Genomic DNA, 15530 nt, shown 5'->3' on the forward strand with positions numbered 1-15530 from the left:
TTTACTTTAAAAACGAAAAAATATAAATATAATATCAAAGAAAAAAAATTTAAAATATTTTAAAATCTAAATAGTGCGAGAAATATTTGTTATGGAATCGAATATTTTTAATGGAATTGTCAAAATAAAATAAATTATTTTAAGAAAATACAGTTTGTTATATTTACTATATAGCTAGGAATTTTAATTGATTTTCAAATTCAAATGTTAAATTGAATTAATATTAAATATGACATGTGTGCGTAAATGATGCTGTCGCCAGATAAAGACTTTTAAATATTTTTGATTTTAATGATGAAAAAAGGAAAAACGGCAAATCAAACAATTAAGAAAAACAATTTAATATTTTTACTTTATTAAATTTTATTTAGGTCAGCTAAATTGACTAAAATGTGATTGACATAACTAAGTAGGATCTCCATTTTGCTCATTGCAAATTTAAAACTTGCCAGGCTTTTAAATATTAAAATAAATGACAATATTCCTTACTACTATTATTAATAAAACTATTGCTTATTTTTGATGCTTATTTAGAGGAGTCTAGATTTAAAATTATGATATATGTTATAAATATAAGCCATATCAATATTTTATTGAAATTTTCAAATAATATTTTATCATTCTGGACCATAATTAATATTTAATAAGAAACATGTTGAAATTGAGCGTTTTTGTAATAAAAATAATTTTTTTTTTTCTAATAAGAATAAAACTTATTTCTCGTATCCTAAAACTATGCAATTTTTTATATTTTATGATTTTTTATTTACTCTTTTAAAAAGTTACTGTACTTACAGCACTTGAATTTTTCCTGAAATCCTGTATTCAACACCAGTCGCTACAACCTGAAAACAATTTTTCTAATATCAAACGATTCTAATCCTTAGGAATCTACTAAAGTCTGACACCCAATTATTATTTTATCGTTTGATATTAGAAAAATTAGTATACGATTTTTAGTATTTGGATAACAATAAACAGCAGCCAGCATAATTAAATTATTTTAGTTAATTTGTTCAAACTGAATAGAAAATTTTAAACGCATAATTATTTCTTTGCCATACAATTGTACTTTAAAAGAATTGTAAACCGCAAATTGTACCTTGTAAAATTAAATTGTACTTTAAAAGAACTGCGTATGATCGTATAAAACAATTCAGTTCCACAAGTTAATATTATTTAATTTTAGGGGTAACAGATGTCAGAATATGCTTTAAACTAGAATTTTGAAAAAAAAATCCTAATTTATACAAACTGTACTATTGAATAATTTTTAATGGGAATTTAAATTTAAAAAAAAATATATACGAGTATAAATAATGAAATTAAAAGAAAAAAAGACATTGAAAATTAAAAGGATATTTTTTCAACGACAAAGTCTAATAAAATTCATTAATTTTCTAGATAATTTTTTCATTAAATTCTTCACATTTAAAATTTCTTTTCTCATTTTTTGATCGCTAGTTTTATAAAGTTAAATTGTAGTTTTATTACATTGAGCTAGAGCTATACTATTTCAATAAAGTTAAATCTAGAGAATAAAATTATGTACATGCATAATGAATTTTACATAAATAATGACTTAATTTAGAAAATAAGTGCACTTTATTTTATTCTGCAAATTTAATTTACTACTTCTATTATTTTTGTTTTTCAGAACCATTTGATTAATTTGAACTAAAATGTGCTTATAAATTTTGGTTTTCTGTATGTTTATCTCTTAGAAAAATTAACGAATTAAAAGTGAAATTTTAAAAAATTAGTTTGAAATCATTTTCACAATATTTCAACAATTCATAATGCAAACCATATAAATTCAACATAAAACATGTCAAGTACTAGATGTATTGTTCTTCAGATTCAATTCACATACAAATTTTACGAGATTCAAATATTCTGAATTTTAAAATATTCTGAGATTTGGAAATTTCGATAATAATTAATCAAAGTTGTTTAATTTAATTCCATTTATGAGTAAAATAAAATAGAAATGTTTGGAAATAGTTTTTTTCGAACGCATTGTATAATTTGTAAAATTTTATATTTATCGGCAATACTATTCAATTTAATATAACCGTACAAATATAAATTGAAAATTATATCAAAAATTATTAAAGTGATTTTTTGCAAACCCTTGACTTTATTCAAATTTGTTCTAGAAATTTCTATATAATATAATCAAAACGTACAAATATAATAAAAATAATTAAATAAAATATAAAATGTTCTTTGGAACTTGATTACACGTTTGTTTTTCTTGAGTTACATGTCCTCTATGTCTGCGACGTCAGCTTTTTATCTCACTAAAATAATTGAAATTGCAAAATAAAATAAAAAATATTCTGTTTTTTTCTCCTGCTCTATAGATTTACTGATTTATAATACAATTACACACTTTTATATTTTATGTATAGATGTCAGTATAATTGTAGAAAATATGGAATACTGAAAACGATAGTAAAAAAAATTATATTTTTAGTATTATTTTATTTATATATATATATTTACCAATTATATACATACATGCGATTAAATGAATAATTTCTTATTAATGGTTAATCAATTTAAAATTTTTATTAATTTATTTTATCTGTAAAAATAATAGTTTTTACTTATTTTTATAAAATATTTTTTTTAGAGTTATAGAAATAAAATAAACATTAATTTTAAGCGAATGCCTCAGGCAATTATGTTGTTTATTTTTCCAAGTTTATTTTTTTTTTTAGTTGCAAACGGGAGCAATTAAATGTTGAAATGCTTCTGTGTTATTAATTTAATTCTATGATTTTTTTATTATATAGTATGGACATTCTATATATCAATAGGTCTATTAATGTCTATTTTAATATTTGAAATATATTTGTAAAATTAGTGGCTATTGTAAAAAAATTATGAAGATATTATCCATTGAAAAATAAAACTAAATTTGAGAAATTAAAAGGAAATGTCAGACTAAAGGAATATGCCCTTTCATTAGAAACATAGGAGAATAAAAAGTGATTAAAAGTGTGTCAGACTTTAGTAGATTCCGAAGGATTAGAATGCAGCCCAGTTTTGTATTCAAAAATAAACAAGTTTGGATTGAATTTGAAGTTATGCGCGCTATATTATTAAGCTGCATAGTTACGGAAGTGTAATCCGAAAAATGAAAAAAATTTAAGACGATTTTTTAAAAAGAATATTTTTTTTGTTAAATTGTTTCAGTATGTAAATCAAAATTTTTTATAAATAAGTGATCGAATTTGTCAAATTTCAATATTTCGAATAAAAAATCTACATTTTTATAGGATTTTTACACAAAAGTGTAACAAATAACTTTGGCTTGTACAAAAATTTTGAAAACTATTATTTCATAGAACATCATTTCAACAATTTCGAGAGTTCTCCTTCACTGTAATAGGTACAACAATCATTGTAACTACAACTAAACAAAAAATATTTCAAATTGAATTTTGAGTTCTAAATGTTTATAAAGAACTGACAATGCTATTTTAACTATTTCAAAATTGTGTAGGCTTTAAAAAATCTGAAAACGCATATTTATTTTAAAAAAAGTCTTGCGTATTTTTACATGTGTGCTTACAAATAAATTTTTTTTTTACATATTTATTGAGTATCATTATCAAGCCTGTTGTTAATCCGTCGAAAACACAAAAACTAAAATCATATCTACACCATTTGATCTAACCATATATATATATTTTTTTGTAAACATTTTATTAAAGATTAAATTAAATTGATTATATTTAAACTACTTATAATATTTACAAATTTTATTTAGTGGTTTTGCAAAAAAAAACGAGAAAAAAACAAATTTAAACAACTTTTTACATAATATCAAAAACGTTTTTTTTTTTCAACAACATTTTTCAAATGAAAAATTACCACCGTATGAAATATTATATTTCATTTGGTATTATAGAATTAGATTTATACCACCATATAGATTTATGCTTATGAGATTTTCAATGATATAGAAACGTGATTTATTTATTTAAATTTTCAATCTGGATTAATAATTTGCTCGGTTTTTAGCCAGTTGCATTTTATACTGATTAATAATTACGATATTTAATATGTACAAATTTGGTTTTATAAAAATGACAAGGAAAACGATTGGTCAATATGGGTGATATATGAATAACCAATAATATTCTTAGTATATTTGTATGGGGTGTTGTTGTTGTACGCTATTCTTAAAATCATAAAAAACAGAAATTTTTTTTTATTATATTTTGTTGTGTTAAAATATCAAGAATTGTATTTCATTTTTTATAAACTTTGATTTTCATTTGTGGTTTTTATTAATTTTGTTTATTTTTATTTTTTATGGTACATGTTTTATATTTCGTAATATTATTTTATTAAAATAAAATATGACTTCAAAAGAGCTTCTGGAACATGTCAAAAATTTTAGTTTTTATCGTAAAAATTATAAATTATTTTGAATTTCATTGAGTTTTTATCTAGTACATTATTAACCCTCCATATGTCACTAGTTTTTTGCTAATTATTTTTACGAATTTTTTTAAAACAAGTAGTTGAATTTGCTATAATACCTTTTCTATATTCCGATAGTCCTGTTCGTTTAAAAAACATTTAGAAATTTTTTGAAGAAAAGAGTAAACAAATCAACCCAATATTCATATACAATCGAATTAAAGACGTGAGTAAATGATTTTAAAATGCTATTAACATTTGAAATTAGATTGTCATTTGTTATTATGCATATATTTACAAAAAACATAATATGCCTGCAATATTCACGCGTTTACCAACGTTAAATTTTTTAATTCTTTTATTTTGATATTCTACAAAAAATTATACATATACATATCAAGACTTTAACGCGAATGACAAAAGTAGCTGACATAGAATTTTGTTTCGAATTTCTCATTACTTTTACAATTTGTTAAAATTTCTTTAAAATTTTATTAACATGATTTTATGCTGGTTTGAATCTTTGATATTCTTTAAAACTTTAAAATGTTAAATTATTAAATTTGTTAACATTTATTTCATGGATAAGGCACATAGTGTTAAATTAATTTATTAAAAAAAATAATAAAAATTAATACTGACACGGTTTGATTAACATCCCATTTAAAACTTAAAATAAGTAAAAGAAACACCAAAAAACCAAATTCAATACCATGCAGTAAAATGATCTTATATAACATTTACCTATTACAATATTATTATTGAAAATAATTGAAAATTTAACCATTACTCGGATATGTTTTATATACATATATATATATTTGTATACATATAGTATATGAGTGTTAACCAATGTTTTCAATAAAAATATTTAAATGACAGTTTTGACAACTCTACTTTAATATGTTTGAGGTTTATTAAAATATTAAATATATATGTATATATGAATGGATAATGGTATATATGAATGGATAATGGTATAATAGTATGAGTATATTGGTGGTAAACCATAAGTGTCAATAATTGTTTCAGCACCTTTAACTGCTTACACAATGGTCTATTTAAGACAATGTTGCTCTATTTTGTCATCCATGAATAATATTATTTTTATATAAATTTTTCTGTTTATTTTTTCATTACATATTATTTTATTATATTTTTTATTTTACAGTAAGAAGAAATAGTATATAAAATTCATATAAATAAAGTATCTGTACAGTATATTAAATCTCTTGTAATTTGATATTTCTAGAGGGCAAAGATTTATTTTATATATTTATAAGGCATTAAGATTAACATGAATGCATAATGAAATGGAAATTAGAATGACAGAAATTATGTTGAATTGTTGTTTTATTTATATACATACATATGTATATAGTTAGCGTATTTATATAGAGAAAAAATAAGAATTATTTATAAGAAGTTATATTATCATTTAGCTTATTTGACAGTTGTTATGTTTGAGTTTTGATATGACATTTATTAGCGGTGTGAAAATTATTATTAAATTACTTAAGATAATTGAAATTATAATCTTTAATCATTAATCAGGTTCTTTTCATTTTCTTTCTTTTTTTTCATTTATTCTTCTTAATTATTATATTAATTTTTGTAATTGAATATTTTCTTGAATAACATTTTCATTTTGAGGTTAATAACATTGCTTATAACAGTTGCTAGTGTGACATAAATCAATACATTGTATATAAAAATATGAGGACAATATTGTGTGTATGCATGATGTAGAAAAATGATGTATGTACAAGCAAACTATATATTAAGAAAATGGTATTTTTTATTTGGTTAATTTGTTTACAATAAAATTTTTAATGACTGAGTGTAATTAATGAGTGACTTATTTATTTATTTAATTATTTATTTAATTTTAATATAAGATATTAATATTTTTGGAAATTTTGTTCAGAGGCGAAGCAGAATTGATTAAATTTTTAAAAAATTGGATATTTATGGGCGTAACGTACTTTGAATTACTTTAAATATTTAATTTTTAAATCATTTTGCTAAATCATGTAATTACTTGCAAGAAAATCTTCTTTTAAAATTTGATAATTCTATTTATTCTTAATTTATAAATTTACTCAAATATAATTAATCATATATTTGAGTCAATTATAAATATCTTAATTATAAATATTTTATTATTAGCTACGAGTAATTTTTAATTACGAGTTGCAAAACATTCAGAGGAGTAAAAAATTACATATATAAGAAAACGGTAAACTAGTCAAAGAAATATTCTTAAATAATCAAACAAAAGCAAATTAAATTTCATAAAATTCACATTATTGGATAAAAACTTCATTTAAAATATAAATAAACAGTTAATTTTAATATTTCGTCGTGTTTTCAAAAAGTCTACTTACTCTAACTCACTATTAAATAGTATCATTTTTTCTCTTTGCCTTGTGATACTCACAAGGTCTTATAAGATGATTTTGTGGATGATTTCTTAAGTTTTCAATGCTATTCGGATTTTTTCCTTCCTCAGCTTCAGAATGTTTTTATTGGCAACTATTTTTCGGCCATTACCTAATTGGGATTATTGTATAATGTAATATGTTTTTGTATATATATAATATTTTTTTGATTGGTTATAAAATTTGTAATTACTAATCAAAAATAGTAATGTTAATATTATCCTTTATATTGGAAGTAAAAATATTTGAATAGTTATAAAAATAATAGTTAAAAAAATATAAAAATTCTACTATTCTCTTAAATGAATTTGATTTCTTCTCATGCTTTAGAAAGAAAAATTCGAACATTAACAGCTTAGGACTGACAGCTTTATATTGATTTCTTTATATTTAAAAAATCTGTTAATTATTAATCGAAATATACTCAAAAAGCAGGACAATAAAACAGGGCAAATCATAATTTGATTTAGATTTTCTTAAAATATTAAAAAACGAACTTTAGAAATAAAATTTTTATTATAGTGTAATTTAAATTTTATTCACATGTAAATTGAACTACTTATTAATTAAAGAATGCCTACACGTTTTTAACATGGTTGTAAAATTATACTCGCCTCTCTCTAATATAATAGAAAATATATTTTCTGTTTTTCAATATTTTTTTGTTTTATAACTTTTTATATAAATATAAATAAATAAACATATATAAAAAATTTAAAATATTTTGATAAATAAGTTATTATTATTTTGTGTATTCAATCTTTTAAATTAGATTCATTCATTTAAGATGATTCAATAATTCTAAAATTTAAACATTTATAGCTTTATGAGTCAAAATTTAAATTACAAATTAGGTATTAATCAATAAAAAAATAATAAATTTTTTGGCTGTTTTGAACTAAATAATCAAATGTTAATATTAAGCTTTTATGTTTCATTTATCAAAATGAACTGAAACAAAAAAACTGAAATGAAAAGAATAATCATTAAAAATTAAAATTTTGTTAAATTGTTTTTGTAAAATTGTTGGTATTTTTAAGAGTTTTTACCTTACAATCTAAATCAAAAATAATACTGACACTTAACATAATTTGTAATATAAATTGAAATATTATCTGCAAAATTAACAAGAATTTTTATGATCAATTATTACTCTAACCGGGTAGGTTATATAGAGTAGTATAATTTATTTACAGTTTCTCTGCACTCCTTTACATATTACTACATTCCAACAAATCTTTTAATATGTAAGTTTCATGTGGAACTCAAGGTTTTGGGATGAATTTTGTTAACAACTTAAAAAATCTACCACCACAATCAACTACAATATAAAATCCTTATTTATTCAAAAAAAAAAAAACAATTTAAAAAATCTTCCGATCATTAACTAGAATCTTTCCTACAAGGCATTAACAAAAACTCTTCTATTATTTTTGTTTTTATATTTAAATTTAATCCTTTAATTGTTATAGGTAACGACAAATAAAAATTAATTATTTTTTATACTTTCATTTTAATTTATTTTCCTCATTTTTTATTTTAATTTGACCTTTATATGTATGTGTATGTATGTATGTACATATAAGTAATATACCGAAATTAAGCCGGAACTAAATTAGAAAAAAAAAATGTGTTTGTTTTTTTTTTTCTCAAAAAATTCAAATCAAATTATTTATAGACGCCGACAAGACGCCACAACAAGTAATTTAAAAGCGAAAAATATTTTTTATATGCTGTTTTTTTTTTTGTCTATTTTTTTTTTGTTGTTTTTCTGTTTAGAGAAATCCCAAATTTCAAAATTAAAATTTTAAAAATGACGTAAAAAATCTAAATTTCTTTTGCTATCTCTTTTTATCGTTTTACGAAAAGAAAAAAGGAAAAATAAAAAAAAATTAATTTTTATTAAAAAAAAAGAAGACAAAAAAAAATTTTGTGGATTAAACCGAGCAGCGTGAAAAAAAAAGTATGGTGGTTAAAATGACCTTAATTAAATTAGAATGAAACGTTAAATGGGTGGTTAATGATTTTTAACAAAAACATGCTAAAATTTTAAAATTTTGTATAGCCATAAAATATAAAAATTAAAGTGAGGATTTGGGAAGTTATTTGGGATTTGAAACGTAATTCGATTTGAGAAATGCTAACCAAAGAAATTGCTCTGGAAAGCAGATAATGCCAATTTATCAAAAAGTGATCAAATAATGACTTTCTAAATTATTTGTCAAAATTATTTTTAATATTCTTATATTATACGAAAGATATTGTTCTTACCATCTTTCAAACGTTGTTTACTTCTCTAATGAAAGTTTCTATTATAAAAAATATTCAAGAAATTTAAAAGCCTATTAGGAGAGGCCTTAATTTACCTTGATACTATATACCCATATGAACCTACCATGTGGTGTATAATTTATATATTAAAAATTATTAATTTAAGAAAAAAATTTAAGTTGTTATCAATACAGAATTTTTCGTATAGAAGTTTTAAAAAACAAAATGTCATCTTTTTAAAAAAAGGAGGTGACAAAAATGATGTTTGGATATTTCATATAATAAAAAAAAATTATTATAACTAACAAGAAATATAAAAAAAGTAAAATAAATAAAAAGAGTAAAATAAAAATAAAAACACGAAAATTAAAAAAATGAAACTCAAGTCAAAGAATTTACACAAACAAAAACTTTGTGTTATAATAAAGTTATTAAAAAAGTTAGATAAATTTTTTTATATATATTTTTTTTTTTAATTTTAATATGATAAAGAGTCCATCATGATATAGCAGGTTTAGAGAGCAAACATATTTAATAGTACCATCAATAGAAATATTTGGAATTCTTTGATTTGAAATCGAAAGAAAAAAAAAAAACGAAAAATATTTCTTTTCAAATAAAATCATTTTATTTTATGTTATAGCGATTTTTTAGATTTTCATAAAAAAAAAAATGTCTAGTAACGTAAGATATTCCAGTCTATTCAGCCGGCACGAAAAATTTTAAAATTATGTCGTAGTACTGCAAATGCAGAATTTTAGAGTAATCCGATTTTTTCTCTTTTATTAAAATTTTTTTGAATTCTTTTGTAAATGACACATGCGCGATTAGCTCTCTATGAACAAAAAATAGAAATTTTGTTTCTCTATGAATCTAATGGAAATGTCAAATATTGCAGTATAATTGCAGAAAATCCTGTTTAAATGAAAGATATCGTAAATGATACGCTAAATGTAATGATAAATATATTTTGATTTTGATATTGCCTAATTATAAACTGTCATTTAGAATTTTCACATCATTTGACATTTTGGAATTCCGTACAATGTCATTATTATTGCAAAATGTTCTTTGATTTCAATGTAGTGTAAAACTATTTTTAATGATTTAATTTCTGCAATTTTAATAATTTTTTATTAGAGGATTTCCTACAAATTCATGAAAATTATATAATATGCAATGAAAAACGTTAATAAACTTATTGAAATGTAATGTAATTGTGCTATACTATTATTGACATAAAAATTGACATAATTAATAAATAATGTTATTGTACTTGAGCCCTATACATAATTCTGTGGTTTATGATGTTGTTAGCCTGCAGCTATTTCCTTAGAATTTAATTTAATATTTGAACTAAATCTATTTTATTTAAAGGAAATGATTTTTTTTTCGGTTATCTACAATTGACATTGCGTTAAAATTTTCATATTTGGTATAGAAATGAAAAAAAAAAACCAAAAAAATAAAAATGAATTTTTTGTTATTTCTTTCGTTTTCTTTTTTTTTTTATTTAACTGTTTATGCCATCGCGTGAGATTTATATGAATCTCTTTGATTTTATTGCTGGAATTAGCAGTTTTGAATAATTTTCTGATATATGATTCAAGGTCGACAAACTTGTTTGTTTCCATCTTATATTTTACTATTATGATCTTTAATTTTGTGTTCATATTTACTTACACATTCACCATATATATAGATAGATATAAATACATACATACATACATATATACGTACTCTATATTGTACATTAAACATACATCCATACAAACATTATTCGGTTGGTGTACATCCATAAATATTTTTTTTCATAAATAATTTAGTATTTCACATATTGTTTGATTTTTAATATGTATATATAAACATTCCATGTCAGCATACACATTTTATTTATTTAAGAGAAAAGCAGAAATTAAAAAAAAAAAATTTTTTTTTTTTGGAAATTTTTCTGATTTTTCATTTAGTTTGTGTTATTGATAAAGTCAAGGTGGGAGTAGTTGTACAATAATTTTGGCGCCGATTATTATTTTAACGATTAACTTAAAAAATTTAAACAATCACAAGTAATTTAAAGAAAAAAATCAAAAGATATTCAAAAGAATTGAAAACATCAAAATAATAAAAACAAAATTTAATACAATAAAAAAATCATAATATGAAAATTAAATAAAATCCGCACAATATAAATCTTCTAAGAAATCGAAAAAAAGAAAAGAAATCGAAAAATAAATTCTTAAAATATTGTAAAGAAATTAATTTTTTTTTCCTTTTTTTTTTTTTTTTGGGTGTGTATATAAAAACTGACGAATTGTTAAAATATTAATTCCATATCATTTATTTGAATTTATATTATAAAATTTTTTATATTTTTTTATTACTAGATATTTGTATATAATATTTCTTTTTATATTTAAAGTAATAAATTTTATTGTCGAAAAGAGTAAATCGAATATAAAATCGATTCAAATTAGCTCAATAGTATTTTAAAGTCGTAAACTACATGGAAATAATTCGAAATATTTTAAATAAATCTCTTAATCAAAACATAATTTTGATAACAAATATGGTAAAAAAAAACAACAAAATGCCCTTATATAATATACGTATATAAACATAGAGATGGCGTCCTAATGTTGACACATATTAGATGTCATTAATGTATAGTAGCTGTAAAATAATTTTATTTAAATGCAATAAAATACTTTATTGTATACTTATAGTTGTCAAAAGGTATAACATATGCCATAGGAATGTCAAAGGAATGTTAAAGGAATGCCAAAGAGAAGCTTTGGAAAAATGTGTATGTTAGCACAATTAAATTTTTTTTTTTCGAATGAAAAGAAATTTTTTTTTTTCATTTTAAAAATTTTTTTGGAATGTCAAAGCGCTGGATTGAATTATTGAAGCAAATCAAGTAATATAAAAACATAAATTTATGGACATAAAAAAGAGATCTATTCAATTTATTTTATTTATTTTAGGGAATGTAGAAATTTAACTATTTTTTGGGATATTTAAATTGAATTTTGAATCATCTTATCCATAATTTATCAATAGGCCCTGCAACAATGTTGCTATATCGAATTTGATTAAATTTTATTTATTTAGTTTGAATGAATGTAAAGGTCTAAAATATTTGTGGATTTAAGGGGGTTTAATTTTTGAATTAAAATTTTTATTTTACTAAGACTCAATAATATTCATCAAATTTTATAAATTAATTATATAGTTGTTATGCCACACTGACTATATCGAAATCATTATTTGATCTAAATGCATTTGATGGATTCTTTATCAAAATTCTAAAAATTGTATTCAATTGAAAATTATTGCTAAAATTTCTAAAAAAAAAGGATGATAATTTGAAAAATTTTTAATAGTTTTTAAATATGTTCTTTTTGTATTAATAAATTTTTCAAAGGGAAGAAGATGCTGTTTTTAAATTTCATGATATTTATAAATTTTTTTTATTATTCAAAAACAAAAACCAGAACATTAACCAAGAAGAACCAGAGACTGAAATTATGGGCGCCATAGCAGGTGTCGCTAAAGTGTTATTGCCGCACTTCAGTTTACATTGGTGCATCAGCGACAATAAATCTAATCTCAATATTTTATTAATCATTTAGGTCAGGGTTAACTTTTCTGAGTTTTAGTAATTTTTCTATTTTTGTATTTTTATTTCTTATTCTTTCATTTTTATTTCAAAGCCCTCATTCAAAATTAAAACGACGTTACTTTGTTGTTCAATTGTAACCAAATGTTACAAGATCAAATATTAAATCTTCAGAAACTTTGCAACTGGGTGTCGTATGTCGCAGAAATATAAATTGTATCGGTTTAAATCATTGCAATAAAATATTTTTTAAGATTTTGTATAAATGTCAATGTTGCAGCCTCCTAGTAATGTTAACAGCTCTTTATATTTATGTTGTTGAGAACGTTTTAAGTAGCACTGAAATTTTAAAGTAAGATTAATTTTTGTTCATTTGATATATTTTTGAACTATGTTGATAAATTTTAAATTTATTGATATGTGAAATTCAACATTTAACATAATATTTTTTATGCAACAGAAAAAAAATTTTTATCAAAATTTTAAGACATACAAGCTGACCCTTCTGTTCAATTCTTACACATCTTCTTAAATTTTTTAAATTATTTTGGGCCAAACACATGCTCGTTATAAATTGACATTATTATATGTGAATAAAATAAAACAACTACCATTTAATCCAACAATTTCATTAAAGCAATTTTATGGGAGCCATACGAGGCGTCGCCTCAATGTAAACAAAAGTTTACATTGGAGTATGTAAAATTATTTTTATAATAACAACACCAATTTAAATAATTACAATATTTTATGTTAACAGTTTCAAGTAAAGTATTATATAGAACATAAATCGCTTCAAAAATATCACATTTCAATTAGAGGACTAACAATAACATAGCATTGTTATCAATATGATATAAGCACATTCTATGATTGCTTTATAATATATACATTAAACAATTATTTGATATAACATTTTAAATTTATAAAATAATGTTTTTTTTTCATATTATAATTATTAACACTCAAATTCCTTATAAACTCTTTTAACATTTTTACTAATTTTTTATGTAAATAACAAAATTTTATGTTATTTTCTACTTAATTTATTCTATATTATGAAACAATGATATTTATTGTATAACCGAAACGGATTTTTATTTATTTTAATAAATAATTTCAATAAATATTTAATAGTTAAATATTTAATATTTAAAAAAAAAATAATCCCAAACATACGCACGCTAGTTTATATTTTATATATACATATTTCCACATACATACTTTGATAATCCGCAAATAAAAATAAAATAATATTTACAATTTACAACATTCCAATTCATTTATTATTATTATACGTAAGTATATAATATATAAGATTTAATATTTAATCCGCTGAAAATATCATAATTTTTTTTTTTCCTTATTGTCACCTATTATGCTAGAAAATTGTTTAAAAAAATATTTTATTCTTCTATATTAAGTTGAAATTTATCTGGTATTTCCAGAGTATTTAGAATTTAGTTTTCCATTACGAATTTACTTTTAACATAAAATTAATAAGCGTTTTACATAAGAATTGCAAAAAACACTGAATCAATACAATATTAATAAAATACCGACGTAACCTTTATAGAAAACAAGCACCCATAAGAATGTCAGGATAACTGAAAGGAAATAAAATCTTAAAATATGTTCTTTTATTAAAATTTTTATTGAAAGCGTAAATATTTGGATCAATTGTAGCATAACATTGCAAAAAATTTTACCAGCCCCAAGAACAACATTGAATAGAATTGATGTTATTTAACATGTAGCTTAACATCATTTAAGCGCTTTGATTTTTAAATTTTTAGAAATATATGCAAATATGTATCTGATTTTCATTTGAACTCGGCACTACCGCTGTAATTATTTTCTAAACAAACAAAAAAGCACACATGATCACGACATCCAATAATAACCAAATCCAAAACGCGAAACTGAATGCTAAATCGAACGCAATTAATTGCACTTTTTCAATAACTCAAATGCTCGAAAGCGTTGTTTGAGCATGTAAAGTGGCAGAAAAACAAAAATGTGAAAAACCAAACTAAACAAAAATCACATAATAAAACTTAATTTAGTTCTACGTAAAAGTTTTTTAAACATAAAGTCAAATATTTTTCTTATAGGAGACAAGATATAAAATTTGTTTAAGCATCTTGTAAGTTTGAATAATTTTGCTGCTGGCCCACTTGTAACCAAAAAATAAAAGCTTAAATTATAAAAATAAGCTGATGTATGTATGTGTAAATGATTATCGCCGAATTGTATGCAAAGTTTTTTACTAAATGAAATTTTTGTTATGCTTTTTATGAAATTCAATAATCAAAGATGACCTACAGCTGACTGGCAATAGTAACCATAATTTTTTCTTATTCGATTTTATTTTTATTTTTTATTTTGTTTTGATTTTTAAATAAATTTTATTTATTTTTATATTTATTTTTCTTAATAACAGCTACCCGTGTTGCGCTTCAGAAAATTTTATGTGCGATAAATCTCTGAAAATGAAGTTATCACAATCCATGTTTGGCATTTTGTCTTTATTTTGTTATTGTTGTTGTTGTTGTTTTTTTTTGTTTTTGTTGTCTTGTTGATTATTGTTATTATTATTATTAAATTTTATATTTCTGTTAAGTTGGTAGATTTAAAATAAAAAACTTAAATGTATATATACATACCTATGTACATTTATATTAATACATAAGAATAAAATATTAAATAAATACATAAATATTAATAATATAAATGTGATAATCAAAATTATTAAAAAG

The 15530-nt window shown here is 21.5% G+C and overlaps 1 protein-coding gene across 1 annotated transcript in view; it reads left to right on the plus strand.

The window, feature by feature from the left end:
- The window catches only part of LOC129610902 (BMP-binding endothelial regulator protein), a 130796-nt gene that overhangs the window by 95532 nt on the left and 19734 nt on the right, over positions 1-15530 (plus strand). The gene's annotated exons all lie outside the window — the stretch shown is intronic.

Source organism: Condylostylus longicornis, unplaced genomic scaffold (assembly GCF_029603195.1).
Source record: "Condylostylus longicornis isolate FDR11 unplaced genomic scaffold, ASM2960319v2 ptg000048l, whole genome shotgun sequence".
NCBI lineage: Eukaryota > Metazoa > Arthropoda > Insecta > Diptera > Dolichopodidae > Condylostylus > Condylostylus longicornis.